This window comes from Mesoplodon bidens, assembly GCF_964165515.1.
Source record: "Mesoplodon bidens genome assembly, chromosome: 19".
NCBI classification, from domain to species: domain Eukaryota; kingdom Metazoa; phylum Chordata; class Mammalia; order Artiodactyla; family Ziphiidae; genus Mesoplodon; species Mesoplodon bidens.
Window position 1 is genome coordinate 18,921,380 of NC_138179.1, and position 17,672 is coordinate 18,939,051.

The window sequence follows — 17,672 nt, forward strand, 5'->3', positions numbered from 1 at the left end:
GAGCAATCTGCTCGCGCCCCTCCAGCTTGAGAGACCCAGCCAGTCTCACCCCACCCACCATCATACCCCTACCGGTGGCCTCTGCTGCTCAGAGCTCTGGGATCCACCTTGGTGGCACAAGGTCAGAGATTCCAGGACTGAGCCCACTCAGCCGGCTGTTCAAACCCCAAACCCTATAGTGCCTCTGCAAACAGAAAGCCTTCTGGGAGACTGCAACTGCACACACACAAGCCCCAGCTTCCAGCCTGGCCCCCCCTGCTGACCCCTACCCAGTGTCCCCTCAGTTTCTGATCTCTTCCTCCCAGGATGGGGCCATGGTCCTGCTCCTCTCTCTCCTCTTTGCCATTACTCCTTGAATATAGAGATACTGAGTGAGGACTAGCTGGCTGAACGGTCCAGTCCTTTGCTGCTTTTGACAGGTCACCCAGACTGACTCCAGGGGCATCAGCTGGGGCTCAGCCTACTGCCGTTGAGATAGAGGAATACTGGTTTTCTGGCTGTGGCTTCATGCAGCCCGACATTTTAGATCTCAAGTCCAATATTCCCTGTATTTCCACCCTCTCCGTTTCTTCCCCCACCACTGTAGTCCACAAAGACAGCCCTACCTGCATCTCTAAGTTGCCAGGAAAAATCTTAGCCAGGGCTAGGCAGGGACAGAACCCTACAGCTTTCCACTAGAGACCTCTCTCCCAGAGACATGAAGCCCTAGTCACAAAGCAACTGGAAATCCCTCCCCCTCCCCCACTTACACATCTTGGGGTACGACTCCCGTTTGTCAGCCCCAGGGACCTTAACACTAAGCCTCTCCCACTCCACCCCACCCTCAGCTGTCAGTTGGTGCTTGCTCGAAGGCAGAGCCAGAAGGCCTGCCTGTTTGCTCTGGCAGCCTGGCCTATCTTCCCTCTCTCCAGCCCACCCACTGCACCCCACCCTGCTTCCAAACCACCACAAGCAGGGCCAGCAGCTGCCAGCAACTATGGCCCCCACCTGGCAGGTTCACACACCTGTCAGCATGCCCACCTGCTTGGCTGCCCCCATGACAGCTTCTGGGCATCGCTCCAAGCTTCCACAGTCATTTCACACTCCAACTACTTGCCTAGTTGCTGTGTGCCCACACACCCCCCCCCCCGCCAATATGCCCTCTATCTGCACCTAGACATACAGCTGGTAGCCAGGGGGACATGGTCACAGGCACGCTGTCCAAAGGGCTGGTCTATCCTCCCCACCTCCCAGCTGCCAGGTACTGAGAGCTCTAGGCCTGGCACCCAGTCCCAGCTCTTTCTCAATCCCCCACAGGACAGATGATGGCAGAACTTACCACCTCTTTGGCAGGAGGCGTGCCTGCCAACTTCACCTGTGGGGGGGGCAGAGTGGAGCATGGGCGAAAGGTAGGTCTTTGCCGGAAGGATTTGGACACATGAAGAAGAGGGTGTCACAGGCAGAAAAAACAACCTAAGTTAAGGTGGGAAACCTCGTGTGCCAGAGACAGTGACTCAGCCCCTCAGCACGGCTGCATCAGGAGCACGAGCACGGGGATCAGGAGGGAAGAGCGGAGAGGCAGGGCTAGGACACTGAGAACCCTGATCCACCATTTAATGGCCTGGCCTTTTAAGCAGTGAAGATGCGAGGCCACATTTGCTTTCTAGAATAGCTTCCCCCTGGAAGCTGGTAGGGGGACAGGATTCAAGGGGAGAGGAGACGCTGAAAGGACCCCACAGTAAAAAATGAGGAGGTGTAGACCAAGGCAGAGGGACCTGGTTGCGGATTAGGTTCAGGGATGACAGCAAGTGAGGAGTGACAGCGGACTCCCGAGTTGCTGGTGGGTGAGGGGTTCAGCCCTGAGGTGCGGGAGCAGCGGGTTGAGGTGGGAGGGCGTGTGGGGCCAAGTGGAGTGGGAGGGGCCTGGAGGACTCCACGTGGAGGCAGAAGAGGGTTCCTCTTGCAGCTCCTCTCTCCCTGCCCTAACTATCGCCTATCATCACTGCCCCCGCTCAGGCCCCACCTTCTCTCTCAAGCTCTCCAACAGCCTCCTCCCTGGCCTCCCTGCCTCCAGACTTACCTCTGTATATCAAGATTGCCTGCCTGAGCTGGTGATTTCATTACTTCATCCCTCTGCTCAAAACCCTTCCTTAGCTCCCCATTACCGGCAGGATAAAGTCCGGACTCTTCAACCCAGCAGGCACAGCCCTTTCTTTACCAGTCGGCTCCTACTCATACCCAAGCAAACCGGTCTCCTCAAAATTCTCCCAAAGGGCCTTGCACATTCTAGCTTCAGCCCTTTGTCCAGGCTGTTCCGCTGGCCTCAAGGGCTCTCCCAGCTCCTCTCCCTAAAATGTCTCCCCACGAAACTCAGTTCCTTGGCTACCCCAACCCTGTGTATTCATGCTCTTCCCTGCACGCTTCTGACCGACTTTGAATGAGGCCCCATAGATCAAGGCCTATCTCCCCATTGCACACAAGGGGAAACTGAGGCCCAGGGAGAGGATGGGACTCAAACAGGGACGTGGAGCCAGGGAGGCCAAGGCAGAGCTTCAGCTGGAACTCCCAGGCCAGGTGTCCTGTTCCTCCTCTGCTGATGGCTTTCCCTGGTGTTCAGCTGCTGGGATACCTCTGCTGGGCCAGGCTGGGGAGGTCTCCTCCGAGGCCAGGGAGTGAGCTTAGGACAGCCTGGCCAATGGGGGCTCCAACCTGAACCTGGGGGAGGGTCTTGAGCAATAGTTCAGGGGACAGGCGCTGGGCCAGAGTTTGGGAGGACCGAAGGCAGGAGGACTGGGCTCCCACTGCTGCTGTCCCAGCTTCCCCTGTCCCTGACTCCCTCTCTCCCTCCCTCCCTTCCTCCCTCCCTTTCGAGTCCACTGTCTTAGCCTCACCCCACCCACTTGGACAGACCCCGTGAAGCGGGGGCAGGGAAGACTGGCCCCCAGCCATACAGAGTGGGAGACCCTCCTGTCGGCCACCCTCCTAACCTCAAGTTCTTTTATTTCAGTCGTGGGGACCCCTGGGCAAGTTCCGGATGTACCCCACCCCCCAGTCCTCCTGGGCCTAGGGCCTCTACTGACCTGGAGCCACCCTCCCACTCTGCACCTCCAGCCTCTGCCCATGCCCTAGGTGGGCACCCCCACCCGCTGACCTCCCCTCGGCCCTGCCCCTCAGGGGTATCCAGCTTCCCTGGCCCATACTCATCCTCATCACTTCCAGCTGCCCGTGTTGTCCCACTGGGGCCACAGCTAGTTCCCTGTACACAGTAAGAAGTTTCTTGTCTCTGGATCTTTGCTCACTCTGTTCCCTCTGCCATCCTCTGGGGCTCGTTCCTATTAGACCTTAAGGCCCAGAAGCCATGGCTCATCCCTGAGGCCAGTAAGACTCCCATCCCCCGTATGACCCCATCAAGCTCCCCGCACCCTGCATTTACTGTCTGCCTTGCAGCCCCGTCTGTAGTCACCCTTGAAGGCAGACTCACCTCAGTTCTCAGGAGGTGTCAGGGAGGGTGTTTGCATGACTGAGTTAAGGCAGGAAAACTCCGGAGCCTCTTCCTGGGAAGGGGGCACACCTGGCCTTCAGGGACCTGGGGAAGTGGGGCTCTGTCAGCAAGTGGGACAGAACAGGCACCCAGGGGCCTTCGGTCCTGGACACCCGGACCGAATTTTGGCATTTTGGCCAGAGGAGGCTGGCCTCCTTTCCCTGCATCCACCTCTGTGGGACCGCCCTGCACAGCATGGGGGCCGGGGCCTTGGGTCAGGCTACTCACTCTTTAGCTCCTTGAGGCAACTTCCTGTCGTTGTCCCCTTATCTCCCTGGCCAGGCTGAGGAGAGGAAGTTGTCCTCTCCCTCCCAATGGTGGACAGAGACACCCCCCTGGACCTCAGGAGGGGGGGAGCGTATCACGTGAGGGTGCGCCTGCTTCTTGCAGGCCTGCCTTCTCTTGGTGCTGCTACTAGAGCCCTCTTCCTAAGCAGCCATGCTGCTACTCTCCTGCTCAAGTACCTTCCATCGCTCCCCATGGTCTCCCCAATTAACATCAACTCCTCAGCCCCTTAGACTTTAGTCACTTTGACCTGTCTTCTCCTTCCCTGCCTCTGCCCGTGCTATTACCTGTAGTAGGAAACTAGTTCTTCTCATCTTTACCTGTCTAAACCCTCCTTACGCTTTAAAGCCAGGCTCAAATGCTACCTTCTCCGAGAAGTCCTCTTTGACCCCTCAAGAGCCAGTGACCGTGTGCCTCCTGAGTGGCCCAGCTTTTGTGTGCTCTGCCCTATTTGCCTGAATTTTCAGCAGCAGCATCCAGGCTGTGCATCCCTCCAGGACAGGAGCTGCATCTGAATCATCACAAGGTCTCTACAGGGCAGCCCAGTGCATGAAGGTCATTATAAAGTTGCCCTCTAGGCTGGGGATCTCCTGAGGCTGAAACTGTGTCTATAACACTCATCATTGCCTCTCAGTGCCTGGCATCTGGTCTGGCACTTACTAGACTCTCAACGATACTGGTTAAATGAACACGTTCTTAGCCAATGCAATACGAAAAGAAAAGGAAATGGGATACAAATACTGGAAAGTGAAAGACTGAGTAAGTATAATCACATCCAGGAGCTGTGACAGTCTCGCCACGGATATATCAGAGTCAGCACTCCCATTGTATGGACAGGGGTTTAAGGCCCAGAGAGAGGCTGGAATTTGCTGGAGGTCACACAGAGGGTTGGGTTACCTCCTAGCTCTGTGACTTTTTCTGCCACGGTGTCTGGCACAAGCACATAGTGCCTCGGCTTCTCTTGGGCTGTGCCTATCAGCACCTTGGCCAGTGAGGTGAGAAGCCCTGCTTGGCAGGGAGGAGGTTTCATTCCAGGTTCCAGGCCATGCCTGACCAGTCTGCTTATAGGGCATCAGCTGGTAGTGGGTTGTAAGAAGTTAAAACACAAAACCCCTATTTGCCTTGTAAATGGTTACACCTGACCAGGCTTGTAAGACTGAGGCACAACTTGAAAAGGAATTTGAGACCTGGGACTTGCTTCCTGGTATGGAGAAAGGCCTTTGGCCTGGGGGTACCTGAGGGCAAGGCTTTTCTTGGTTAGACCCTCAGCCTGGAGAACCATCCCTGCCTGCCTCCTGTGTGCAGAGAGCAGGGGCTGCTGGTTCAGCCTTACCCAGCGGGTATCCACAGGCCTGGGGCTGGATTAGTGGGTCTGGTCAAGTCCTCAAGCAAGGCTGGCTCCTTCTGGGCACAACTCTGGCCATGGGAGTCTGAGAAAGCCCCCTCCCCTCTGGACCCAGGGTCTCTGTGCAGTGGGGGTGGAACAGAACAGTGTCTGGAGTTCACAGGATCCATGGTAGGAACTTGCTTACAGGGCCCACCCAGGAGCAAAATCAGGACAAAGTGGCAGGAGACCCAGGTCTGTCCTTGGCTCCCAGGCTGGGGGCAGAGGGAAAAACTCAGGTCTCTATTTGTGGTCCCCTTGCTGCCTATAGTCACAGGCTCCATGTCACTCCTGGCCTGTTCTTTACCCTGTCAGGGCCCAGCTGTCCTGACTATCCCTCCTCAGTGCTCTTTTGGGTCTCTCATCAGCAGTGCCAGGTCTCCGCCCCGGTGTTCCCTGTGTGGCGGCCAGCCCAGCTCCCTGGGGATATCCTGTCATTGTGGCCCAGAGCCTAGGCACTGCCTCTTGCCAGGTCAGCTCCAGTCCTCTGGGTCCCTTCCAGGTCCCCAGGTGGGGCCCAGGAGCCCAGAGAGGTTAGGGAAGTTGGCAAAGGCACCCAGATCCCCAGCGTGGCAGACCAGGCATGGTGCCCAAGACACCTGACGCCTGGGCCGTGGCCAGCCTCTGGGCAGACGCACCGGCAGGTCTCCCTGCCCCATTGCCCACTCTCTGGGTGACCTTGGCATGTCCTGTACTTCTCTGAGCTCCCTCCGTGAGGCCATGACTTACGGCCAACCCAGCCCAGGCCTTGGCCTCCAGTAACCAGGCTCCATGAAAATGCCCAGATTTGCAAACTGGGTTCCATTTGCCTTTCATTCCCTGGAGTCACACACCCCCTCATTTGTGTATTCAAATCGGCCCAGGCCCTCCTGGGTGGGTCATTCACAACCAGCTGCTGGGGTGGAGGGAAGGATGGGACCTGGGCATGGGATCTGCCTTGGACACCTCACAGCACTATCTGCTCTGAGGGTATAAAGTAACAATAGCCAGGCACTGTGCTGAGTGCATTATTTAATCTTTACCAGCAGGTTCTTACACCCCTTACACTTATACCCCTTTACACCCACTTATACTTATACCCCTTACACCCCTTACACTTTAGAGCAGGTTCTTACACCCCTGCTTTATAGAGCTGCTCAATGAGGTAAGAGCCACACAGTTGATACATAGGAGAGCAGAGCTTTGAACCTGGGTCATCTGGCCTCAGAGCCTTTTAACCACTTTTAACCACTGTGCTATTCTGCTTGTGCTGGGTCCCTAGGCAATGCAGGGCTAGTTTCCTAACCTGGCTCTGACTCAAAGCCCCTGCTCATGACCACTGAGTTATACAGCCCGGTGACAGCTCTGAGGAGGGGCCAGGGTCCCCAACATGCCATCAGCATCCACTCCAAGGTCCCTGAGATGGCAGTCATCCTTGACTGGGGAAAGAACCCCACCTGAGGAGACCATAGGCTTTAGTTTTTAATCTCAGCTCTGCTGCGTGACCTGGGACAAGTGACTTCACCTCTCTGAGCCCCAGTTTTCTCATCTGTAAAATGGGCAACATAGTAGACCTAAACCCACAGGTCATTCTGAGTGCTAAGTGAGCTGGTGTATCTACAGTGGCCAGCATGGGCCTACTGGGCCGTACATCCTCAGAACCCATCTTTTACTTGTGTCCACTTCCAAGGACCCAGCCTGGTTCTGCCCTGTCTTCCCCAGGACACTCCCCCTCTGGTCAAACTGTCTGTGACCTGACCAGGAAGCTGGCCAAGGGCAATACCCACCCAGATCCTGGAGGCAAGACGCCAACAGGCAGGAACAAAGAATTTTCCATGGCTCCGCAGTTAATGAGGAACTGACACTCTTCTGGGCCTCAATCAGTCTTTCATCCTCCTCTCCTTCCCTCAGATTTCCATCACTGGTGATATTTACATTGGAATTCTTCCCAGGACTTCAGGAACCCAGCATGGGCAAGTGGAAAACAATACAAAAAAAGAGATAGGTGTATTTTTTTAAAGGTAGTGTTGGCAAGCTTGCACTCTTGGTTATAAAACATATTACAAAGCAGCAAGTATCAAAACCAAATGATTTTGTGTTTAAATCAACTCAACTGGGCTTCTGTCAATTTTCAGACCGAAATACAAAGAAGAGAAAGATGTGGTCCTTTCCCTCAAGAGGGTCACAGCCTGGCTGGTACATACCCAAGTAGCAGGTACTTAAGCGTGTGTAGTAGTTAAGAGTATGCTCTCAGGAGACAGACCTGGGATTAAACTGCTACTAGTTACCAGGCATGTGATCTTGGACAAGTTACTAAATGAGTCTCAGTTTCATCATTTGTAAAATGGGAGTGATAACAAGACCCACCTCAGTGGACTGCTGTGAGTTTAACTGAGAAAATATATGGCATTGATAGCTGGGTACCCAACATAGGTGCCCCCTTTTTGCTAACAGAGCCCTGACTTCACTCCAGGTAGCAGAGACTTTGCCCCAGCCCAGTGCATGAATCATGAGTGATTTAAGCCAATCGAAGGCTAAAATCCTCTTTGACAGATACTGTTTTTCTCAGTTTCCTGGCTGCTGAGGATGGCCATGTGACCCACTTATAGCCAGTGAGGTATAAGGGGAAGCCTGCTGAGGGCTTCCTGAATAAAATACAGAGGATGAAGGCTTTGCTTTCCCTGCTTCCTCCCTATGAAGAGTTTTGATGCCTGGAGCTGCAGCAGCCATTTTGTGGCCATGAGGCGCCCAGCTTAAGGATGAGAAACCTACCCTGAGGATGGCCATGTGAAAGGAGGTTGGGTGGGGAGGCATTGCTGAGCTGCAGAACAGCCTGAGATCGCCCACATCCAGACTTCTTGTTCTGAAAGATGATTTTAAAAGTCTTTATTCAAAGCAAGTGGGAGATGAGTTATGTAAAAGATAAATGGTGTGGGTCACTCCACTTGCCTTTCCACTCAGTGTGTAAGTGGGATGGAGCTGTGAATCTGCTGGGCCCGAGTATCTCTCAGGACCTCAAGGTGCAAAGGTAGCCTTGGGTGTGGGCTCCACTGGAGAAAACAAGGCTGCCCCATGCCTGGCTGGAAACCACCGAAAGGTGATGGCATCTGGCTCCCCACCCTTTCCTAGAGGGTTTCAAGGGTAAATTCACTCATCCTCAGTTTTTGCCTTATGCGCCTGGGCCATCCATGCATTTGAATCAGAACTGCCGGAGGTGCCCATTACCCCACTGGATGGAACAGGTGGAGGGAAACCAGCAGACAAGGGGCTGACCCCTGGACTTCCCTGGTGGCGCAGTGGTTGAGAGTCCGCCTGCCGATGCAGGGGACACGGGTTCGTGCCCCGGTCTGGGAAGATCCCACATGCCGCAGAGCGGCTGGGCCCGTGAGCCACGGCCGCTGGGCCTGCGCGTCCGGAGCCTGTGCTCCGCAACGGGAGAGGCCACAACAGTGAGAGGCCCGTGTACCACAAAAAAAAAAAAAGGGGGGGGGGGCTGACCCCCCCACCAGAGGTTGCCCAGGGAGAACAAAGGGAGGAAAAGGGAGAAACAGCCCATTTAGAACCTAAGTGATGAATTAGTCTGAATTCATGAACCAAGGTTGTTCCCTACAACAGGCTGCCTGTGACCTCATGCAGGTCTTAGCCCAGTGTTAACACAGGCTCTGGGGTGAACAACTTGACATCTCAAGAGCTGGCTGCATTTTACATTAAGTGCCAATGAAGACAGGGAGGGTCTGGGATTTGTGATAAAGGGGGGCGCCCAACCAAGCTGAAGCCCATTTGGGGTCTCGGTCCCCAAAACTTTCAAGTGGTTAACTTCCTGGGTTGTAAATATTCTGAATTGGGTTTTTTGGTTGCTTTTTTTTTTTTAACAGGAGGTAGTGTGGTTAAGTGGAGGTTAAGAGCGCAGGCTCTGCTCTCTGTTTCGCTGTCTGAGAAACGGGGATAATGCTAGAACGCACTTCATCCGTTGCCACGTGGCTCTGAGCACGGGGCCTGCCCTGAAGGACAGCCTTTGTGGTGTCGCTCCACCACCAGGCAGAGAAAGGCATTCGGAGCACAGACCAAGAAGCGGTTAAGGGACCCAGTGCCCGACGAGGTGCTGTGGCTCTGTCCCTCACCTTAAAAATGACAAAATAGTGGAACCCAAGGCATCTGACCTGGAAAGACCCCCTGAGTCATCTTCTGTCTTCTCTCCTTGTGCAGGTTGGACTCGAAGCCTGGAGAGGCCAGGGACTGTCCCAAGGAGAAACAGCAAGGCCATGTAGAGGGGAAAGGGGTCAGAGTCCTGAAGAAACAGGGAATGTTGTCAGCAAGAAGATAAATGAGGACACATGAAAATGATACACGTTTGTGTGATGACATTTTCTACCATAAATGTCAAGAGAACAGCCACAGAATGGGAGACACAGAACAGCCACAGAATGGGAGACACAGAACAGCCACAGGACGGGAACCACCTGGGACAGCGATGCTTGTTGCAGCAGCCACACGCTCTTGCTCACGGATGGCAATGCTGGGACCTGGCACCAGCTGGACCACTGCCCACAGTGGAGGGAAAACCCGTCCCTGGGATTTTTTGACATATCCCCTTCTCCGAGGGAACTAAGGGCACCTGCTACAGAATGTTCATGCCTCTGCCCAACTCAGGGACAGACACACAGGCATGTGATCAGACAGTTGTTCTGGCCCCTCACCCTCACATCCCCCACTGCCTGCCCTTCCCCCCCAGGCTTAGAGAGTGGATGTGCCTGGCCTGGGAGCTGGGAGATCCCCATTCCACTCTGCACCTGGGACCACACCTGCTGTGCAAATTCTGGCAGACCCCAGCCCCTCTTTGGACCTCAGTTTCCCCTCTTGCACAGTGGGTGGGGGATGGGGATGTATAGGAGGGATCAGGTGGTCTCCAAGGCGCTCCCCCTCCAGTTCCAGGTCTGTGACGTTTTACACTGTTTTAGGCAGAAACGTTTGCTCAGAGGAAACCTTCCACAGAGCGTCAGTAGCGGGCGTGGGGGAGGGGCTGGGGGTGGGATGGGGTGGAGCCTCACTTGCTCCCCTACAACCCCTGAGTGGACAGAGCCCTGCCCAGCTGCTGGGTCCTGAGCAGTCCCTGCCCCTTGCTGGCACAGCGGGGGCTGGACAGGATGGTCTCACCAGCCCTTTGAGTCTCCCTCACTTCACAGCCTCAAGAAACCTCTCCAGATGCACCTTGGGCCTCCTCATGCCTTGGGACCAGGCCCCTGCCCTGCCCCAGCCCCCACACCTCCACCAACCCTCGTCCAGGAGAGAGGGGTCTCTCCTGGTTTGCCTCCTCCCCTGATTGGGCCTCCTGGGTCCCCTCAGTCCCCTAAGTCTAAGCAAGGAGTGAGTGATGTAGGCCAGCAGGAAGCCAGTCACATGCCTGGGATCTTCCAGAGAAAAGGAAAGGGGCACCTGGAAGGTCCCCACAGGTCCAGCAGAGTCTGAACTGGATGTGGAGGACAAATCTGGTCTCTTTTCAGTTGCAGGGGATAAGAGCCCAATTTAAATAGGCTGAAGCACAAATGGGAAATTATTGGCTCATTTCTGTTCAAAGTCCAGGGGACAGCGATGGCTTCAGAAACGGCTGCATCAAGGGTTCTCAAATTATGAATTGGAGAATTTGTCTCTCTCTGCCTCTGGGATGTTTCTTCTGTGGTGGCTCCATTTTCAAGAGGGTTCTCTCTTCATGGTGGTAAAATGGCTGCCAGGAGCTCTACCTAACATCTCACTTGCATGGTCACCCTAGAAGAAGGAGATTCTCTCTGCCAACAGTTTCATCAAAAGCCCCTGATTTGAGTCTCATATCCTGTGCTCCCATGGGATGTGGGTCCTGTGCCCCTTCCTGAGCAAATCCTTGTCATGCTCCAGTTGGCTACATGGAGTCACATGCTCTAAACCCAGGAGATGGGGGGTGTTGAGGAGGAAGAGGGAAGAGGTCAACACAAGGGCTGAAGGGGGTTCCTCAAAGGACAGTCAAGGTGCTGAACCTGGAAGAAGGGGTGCTGAGCAGGCAGGTACATGAAAGGCTACCACCACTGCGGGAGCATGCCAGGTCAGGGACCTCCTCCACGGGCACTAAGAGGGGCCAGCTCTGTGTGAGCTTCTGTGATGGTCCCGGGGGGAAGGGAGGAGGCTCCTGTCCAGCCCCGGGCTCCAAGGAGCCGTGGCACAGTCTTCAGGGAGGAGGCGTAAGGGCACAGAGTGGGTGCTGAGTGCAGAGCAGCCCAGAGATGAAGCCTCACGGATGATGGAGGGCTGAGGAGGGCCCGTGGCCTTGGTGGACAAGTCTCTCTCCTGGGAGGCTGGGAGATTCTCGAGGGAAATGCCGTCCGATCCTTATTCTTAGAAACAGGAAGCTTCTTGAGAGCAAACTGACCTCATCCCCAGGCCCCGAGCCATCAGGGGTCCAGCCACTTCCAAAAGCATGTGGTTACAGGTCACACGAGGAAGCATAACTAATAGGTCCACATCTTGCCTCTCATTCCTCTTCTAGCCTCAAAGTGAATCATCATCCCCTTAAATAAAGGTACCCCTTGATCAGGCCCTTAGTAAGGGAGCACGGGTGGCGTGTCATAAACTTGATCCATCCCACTGAATCTTTCTGACTTTAATAACTTTCAAGTGTGACTACCTCTCATGTGCTAATACTGCCATGTGCTAATTACCTCCATGTGTTAATATCACCATGTGCTTATACCTCCATGTGCTAATTATCTCTCATGAGCTCACACATTCTGTGTGCCAATGTCTTCCAGGTACTAGCTTCATTCTGGGCTTGTGAAGGGCTTTAAACAGCACAAGTTAGTACTCGGAACCACACTCAGTTTTACCTGGGTATTGATGGCTCCTTGCTCTGAGCATCAGTCAAAGTCAGAGTCTGGACTCTAAAGGATAAGGGCTGTCCCCAGAGTCTCCTGGAAATGATAGTTCTGGAAGAAGTTCCTGCTGTTCCTCTGCCAGTCTTTCTGGCTGGGAGAGCAGGGAGCAAGCAGAGCACCTAGAGCCGAGAGGCCAGGGTGCTGCCCTTGGCCCTGGCCCTGGCTCGCTGGGTGACCTTGGGGAACTCCTTGAGCTTCAGACCTCCTCGAGCCACCCGGTAGGCCCTCTGGAACTGTGCTGGCAGATTCCCGGCTCCAAGGTGAGCCTGGGCCAAGCCACAGCCTCCCTCCTCTGGCTTCCACTGCCACCTCCACCCGGCGGTTCCCATGGAGGCGGCCTCGGTCCTCTGTTTACTCTGCTCTCTGTTTGTGATTTTTCCACAACAGGCTATTGAGGACACAATGCCAGCTTCCCCCCGAGGAGGTGCTGCAGAGCCCACGCCCACAGCCAAACAGCGGATGTGACTCTCCAGCCCGGCGGTGGGGGGTGGGGTGTGCGTCTCAGACACCCATGGCCCCTGGGCCTAGACCTCAGCCTTCTGAGAGGGGTGCAGAGAGCCCGGGTCAGATTGGGGTTCCATCCCCAGAAACATGCGTGAAACCTACAGCAAGTCGCCTGCCCTCTGAGATGACTCCCAGGCTGTAAAATAGGTCATGTGCCAGCCTGGGGGCCTCTGTGAGGCTCCAAGAGCCCACCACCGACAAAGGGTCTGCCTAAGCTCCTCCCAGAGGCAGCCCCTGCCCGGCATCCCCAGGCACGAAGGGTCGGAGACTCTGGGCAGCAAATGCTTCCTGCCGCAGCTGGCTCCAAGCCAAGCACTGCCTGGCCACGCTCAGGTCAAACCAATAGTATGGCTTTCGCCCCGGCCTCCGGTCCCCAGCCAGGAGCAGGCCCCGGGTGAAAATGCCAAGACACAAATCCTAAGCGTCACTGGGTTTTGTGGTCCTAAGTGTATATACCATCATTGTAAAAAACTAAATATAGAGATAATTGGAAAACAAGTGTCCTTAAACTTCTTGGGTTCCCGGAATAAGACCGTAATTGACACTCAGCCTGCAGTATGGGCTAGGTGTAATCTGAGCACTTTGCCTGACTTTACTCCCTTTATCCCCACTGAGGTTTTCCTCCTTTGATGGTTTATCTGGGCTCAGAGAGGCTAAGTGACTCGCCTAAGGGCACATATTTGTTTATGTTAGGTTCAGGAAGTGAACTCTAACAGTCAGGCCCCTGAAATTCAGGAGGCTGATCTCTGTGCGATGTTGCCTGGAAACGCTGACATCTATTGTTTTGAGGTGCGATGTTGCCTGGAAACGCTGACATCTATTGTTTTGAGGTGCGGGGTAGGACCAGTTATTTTTCCAGGAGCTTAGAACAGTCCACAAGGCACTCTAAGCCTGGCATCCTCTAAGGATCCTTATCCTCAGGGCCATCCAGGCAGGGTGGGTGAGGAGCCCTCAGCTCCAGGCCTTCTGTCTCCTGCCTCAGCCTTACCCCAACCCCAGACTCTGGGCCCTTTGGTCACTGGTGGGCTCCCCCTCCCTCCCAGCCAGCCTGCCTCCGGTCCCCTCATTTCAGTGTCCTCCCACTTCTCCAGCTTACTTCCCCACTTGCTTTGTCTTCTTGTCCTGTCTTTACTCATCATATTCCTTTCTCCTAGTCTGTCTATCTTCATCTTCCGAGACACAAACCATCCTGGCCTGAACTGGGTCTGGCATTTAGTACACCTGTCCTTTCTTAAATGGTGTGAGTGTGTCCTCTCTTCAAGGTTCTCAGGGGGCCTGGGAGACACCCAGCCCAGGGGTCTGTGTGGCTGGGACAACTGGATATTCACATGCAACAGACTGAAGTTGGGCCCTTACCTCACACCATATACAGAAGTTAACTCAAAATGAAACAAACAGTTAAAACTATAGGGACTTCCCTGGTGGCACAGTGGTTAAGAATCTGGCTGCCAATGCAGGGGATGCAGGTTCGAGCCCCGGTCCAGGAAGATCCCACATGCCACGGAGCAACTAAGCCCGGGTGCCACAACTACTGAGCCTGTGCTCTAGAGCCCGGGAGCCACAATTACTGAAGCCCTCGAGCCACAACTATGGAAGCCCACGCGCCTAGAGTCTGTGCTCTTCAACAAGAGAAGCCACCGCAATGAGAAGCCGGCGCACCACAACGAAGAGAAGCCCCCACCCGCTGCAACTAGAGAAAGCCCGTGCGCAGAAATGAAGACCCAATGCAGCCAAAAATTAATAAATAAATAAAATCTACGTTAAAAAAAATTATAAAATTCTTAGAAGAAAACATAGGGGTAAATCTTCATAACCTTGAAATTTATAATGGTTTCTTAGATATGACACTAAAAGCACGAGCAACAAAAAACAAAGAGATAAATTGGACTTCATCAAAATTAAAAACTTTTACAAAGGAAGCAAGAATATACAATGGAGAAAAGACGGTCTCTTCAGCAAGTGGCACTGGGAAAACTGGACAGCTGCATGTGAAACAATGAAGTTAGAACACACTCTCACACCATGTGCGAAAATAAACTCACAATGGCTTAGACTTAAATGTAAGACTTGACACCACAAAACTCCTAGAAGAGAATATAGACAAAACATTCTCTGACAGAAATCACTGCAATATTTTCTTAGGTTAGGCTCCCAAGGCAAAAGAAATAAAAGAAAAAATAAACAAATGGGACCTAATCAAACCTATAACCTTTTGCACAGCCAAGGAAGCCATAAACAAAACAAAAAGATAACCTATGGAATGGGAGAAAATATTTGCAAATGATGTGACCAATAAAGGCTTAATTTCCAAAATATACAAACCACTGATACAGCTCAATATCAAAAAAAAACAAACAACCCAATCAAAAAAATGGGCAGAAGACCTAAATAGACATTTCTCCAAAGAAGACATACAGATGGCCAACAGGCACATGAAAAGATGCTCAACATCATTAATTATGAGAGAAATGCAAATTAAAACTATGGGTTGGCCAAAAAGCTTGTTTGGTTTTCTCTGTACAATGGCTCTAGTAGCCCTTAGCTGTCTTTCACCTCATTCAAAACAAGTTTGTTAGATTGTATTGTGACAACTGTCGTATCAGTGTGCATTTAAAAAAAAACTTATCAAAATTGGTGAGTTTTTGTGTAACCATTTTAATATTGAAGATGGAAGAAAAAAGTAACATTTTTGGCATATTATGCTTTATTATTTCAAGGAAGGTAAAAACGCAACTGAAACACAAAAAAAGGTTTGTGCACTGTATGGAGGAGGTGCTGTGACTGATCAAACATGTCAAAAGTGGTTTGCAAAGTTTTGTGCTGGAGATGCTCCACGGTCAGGTAGACCAGTTGAAGTTGGTAGCGATCACATTGAGACATTAATTGAGAACAATCAACGTTATACCATGCAGGACATAGCTGACATACTCAAAATATCTAAATCAAGCGCTGAAAATCATTTGCACCAGCTTGGTTATGTGAATCACTTTGATGTTTGGGTTCCATATAAGTTAAGTGAAAAAAACCTTCTTGATGTATTTCTGTATGTGACTCTCTACTTAAATGTAACAAAAATATTCCATTTTTAAAACAAATTGTGACGGGCAATGAAGAGTGGATATTGTACGACAATGTGGAGTGGAAGAAATCGTGGAGCAAGCGAAATGAACCATCATTAACCCCACGAAAGGCCGTGATGTTGTGTATATGGTGGGATTGGAAGGGAGTCCTCTATTATGAGCTCCTTCCGGAAAACCAAACGATTAATTCCAACAAGTACTGCTCCCAATTAGACTGACTGAAAGCAGCACTCGATGAAAAGTGTCCAGAATTAATCAACAGAAAACGCATAATCTTCCATCAGGATAACACAAGACCACATGTTTCTTTGATGACCAGGCAAAAACTGCTACAGCTTGGCCGGGAAGTTCTGATTCACCCACTGTATTCACCAGACATTGCACCTTCAGATTTCCGTTTATTTCGGTCTTTACAAAATTCTCTTAATGGAAAAAATTTCAATTCCCTGGAATACTGTAAAAGGCACCTGAACAGTTCTTTGCTCAAAAAGATAAAAAGTTTTGGAAAGATGGAATTATGAAGTTGCCTGAAATATGGCAGAAGGTAGTGGAACAAAATGGTGAATATGTTGTTCAATAAAGTTCTTGATGAAAATGAAAAATGTGTCTTTTATTTTTACTTAAAAACCTAAAGAATTTTTTGGCCAACCCAATAAAATGAGGTATCATCTCACACCAGTAAGAATGGCCATCATCAAAAAGTCTACAAATGGGAATTCCCTGGCAGTCCAGTGGTTAGCACTTGGTGCTTTCACTGTCGAGAGCCCAGGTTCAATCCCTGGTCGGGGAACTAAGATCCCGCAAGCTGCACAGTGAGGCCAAACAAACAAACAAAAAGCCTACAAATAACAAATTGTGGAGAGGTTGTAGAGAAAGGGAACCCTCCTACACTGTTGGTGGGAATGTAAATTGGTGCAACCACTATGGAAAACAGTATGGAGGTTCCTTAAAAAAATTAAAAATAGAGTTACCATATGATCCAGCAATCCCACTGCTGGGCATATATCCAGAAAAGAAGAAAACTCTGATTTGAAAAGACAGATGCACCACAATGTTCACAGCAACACTATTTACAATAGCCAAGACATGGAAGCAACCTAAGTATCTATCAACAGATGAATGTATGAAGAAAGTGTGGTATACATTTATGAATGTATAAAGAAGAATGGACAGTCCCTCCCATCAGGAAACTTGCACAAGCCTCTTAGATAGCCTCATCCACCAGAAGGCAGAAAGCTGAAGCAAGAAGAACTACAATCCTGCAGCCTGTGGGAAACCACATTCATAGAAAAATAGACAAGATGAAAAGGCAGAGGGCTATGTACCAGATGAAGAAACAAGATAAAAGAAACAAGATAAACAAGAAAAACAACTAAACGAAGTGGAGATAGGCAACTTTCCAGAAAAAGAATCCAGAATAATGATAGTGAAGATGATTCAGGACCTCAGAAAAAGAATGGAGGCAAAGATCAAGAAGATGCAAGAAATGTTTAACAAAGACCTAGAAGAATTAAAGAACAAACAAACAGAGATGAACAATACAATAAGTGAAATTAAAAAATACGCTAGAAGGAATCAATAGCAGAATAACTGAGGCAGAAGAACGGATAAATGACCTAGAAGACAGAATGGTGGAATTCACTGCTGCGGAACAGAATAAAGAAAAAAGAATGAAAAGAAATGAAGACAGCCTAAGAGACCTCTGGGACAACATTAAACACAACAACATTCGCATTATAGGGGTCCCAGAAGGAGAAGAGAGAGAGAAAGGACCAGAGAAAATATTTGAAGAGATTATAGTCAAAAACTTCCCTAACATGGGAAAGGAAATAGCCACTCAAGTCCAGGAAGCACAGAGAGTCCCATACAGGATAAACCCAAGGAGAAACATGCCGAGACACAAAGTAATCAAATTGGCAAAAACTAAAGACAAAGAAAAATTATTGAAAGCAGCAAGGGAAAAACAACAAATAACACAGAAGGGAACTCCCACAAGGTTAAGAGCTGATTTCTCAGCAGAA